This window comes from Octopus bimaculoides, chromosome 9, assembly GCF_001194135.2.
Source record: "Octopus bimaculoides isolate UCB-OBI-ISO-001 chromosome 9, ASM119413v2, whole genome shotgun sequence".
Taxonomy (NCBI): Eukaryota; Metazoa; Mollusca; class Cephalopoda; order Octopoda; family Octopodidae; genus Octopus; species Octopus bimaculoides.
In genome coordinates, this window is record NC_068989.1 from 25,913,841 (window position 1) to 25,914,363 (window position 523).

Genomic DNA, 523 nt, shown 5'->3' on the forward strand with positions numbered 1-523 from the left:
ATATATATATATATATATATATATATATATATGTATATATGTATTGCTTCCGGAATTCTGCGCGCCGGAGCTGAGGCATTTTGAAAAATAGTCCCAACGTAATCGGTAGAACAATATGTAAGTCTTATTTCATGAAGAAAATTCGTGTATAGTTCTTCAAATAATATTGATTCTAGAACGTCTCTGCTGATGCGAACACGGATGTTGTTAAGTACGGATATTGTTACATACGGATATTGTTACATAGGTAAAACGTCGATGTTCGAAACTGCAGTCCATAGATAATTCTTTATTCTGTATATTTCTCATTTTGTCCTCTTCTGGTATTTTTGCGAAATTTTTCTGGAGAACATTATTTTCCTTTGTGGTTGGGTCGTTGATGATTTCTTTCTAGCATATTGGATATCCACCTAGTGGTCATCCCTTATACACGTGTAGTAAATTTTTTTCTGAATTTTAAGATTTTTTTATATGCTAGGCCACTAGGTTTTAAATTGAATTAATATTCAATTTATTACCCTAT